Source organism: Sinocyclocheilus anshuiensis, unplaced genomic scaffold (assembly GCF_001515605.1).
Source record: "Sinocyclocheilus anshuiensis isolate Anshui unplaced genomic scaffold, SAMN03320099.WGS_v1.1 C32376984, whole genome shotgun sequence".
In the NCBI taxonomy this organism is placed as follows: domain Eukaryota; kingdom Metazoa; phylum Chordata; class Actinopteri; order Cypriniformes; family Cyprinidae; genus Sinocyclocheilus; species Sinocyclocheilus anshuiensis.
The window spans coordinates 1-919 of NW_015615629.1; the positions used below are offsets into that span (position 1 = coordinate 1).

General features: G+C 39.5%; 1 long non-coding RNA gene across 1 annotated transcript; it reads left to right on the plus strand.

The window, feature by feature from the left end:
* The first annotated feature begins 7 nt into the window (after positions 1 to 7).
* Positions 8 to 706, plus strand: LOC107682584 (uncharacterized). The gene is made up of 3 exons (XR_001633537.1): positions 8 to 98; positions 251 to 396; positions 558 to 706. It is a non-coding gene; the product is annotated as an uncharacterized LOC107682584 (long non-coding RNA).
* Positions 707 to 919: the final 213 nt, after the last annotated feature.

Below are 919 nucleotides of genomic sequence, written 5' to 3' on the forward strand. Positions count from 1 at the left end.
CTGTGATGCCCCTCCTACCATCACCAGCACAGCATAAAGAGAGAGACTCCGCCCACTCTGGATCTAAAACACTGCCAGCAAAACCTACACCACCACAGGTGACTTTCTGACTAGGGTTCGCTTGGCTTTATACCACCAACTTATTGTTAATTTAGATGTTGTGAATGATTCTAATACTTGCTGTAAGCTTATTTTTGAAAATGTCCCAGAGCTTCATTAACAAACCGTCTATGTGTTTGCATGTGTGCAGTGGGTGGTATCTCCAGCAGAAAAAGCCAAATATGATGACTTATTCGCCAAGACAGACAGTGACATGGATGGCTTGGTATCTGGTGCTGAGATCCGAGATATATTTCTAAAGACTGGTTTGCCATCTGCCACTTTGGCCCGCATTTGGTGAGATGCCATTGCTTGGATTTACATTTCTGTTATTGGTTTCATTTTCCATCAATTCTCATGCAGAACTAATTAGACCTAATCTTGTAAACACTAAAACTGTATGGATTTATATTGTAATGTTACTTTGGCTTACCTTTTTTTGGTGCATGTTTCTATAGGGAGCTTTGTGATATAGGAGACGTTGGGAAACTGAGCCGAGATCAGTTTGCATTAGCTCTATATCTAATCAATCAGAAGCTGTCAAAGGGAATAGACCCACCCCAGACACTCTCTCCAGAAATGATCCCTCCTTCTGATAGACTGGCACGACAGGTATACTGCGTATTGAATCATAGGTGTAGATTTTGTTGTTGTTTTGAGTGTGAAAAAAATGGAAGATGCTAGGATTTTGTTGTTCTTCTTCTTTCTATCCAGTCCTTAAATCCTTTGAGATTTTATAATTTTTTCTAGTTTGTCTAGCTGTCTTTCTTTTGTAAGTCTGTTTCTCTTATATACTACAGTGCATTAGTCTCTTATACTC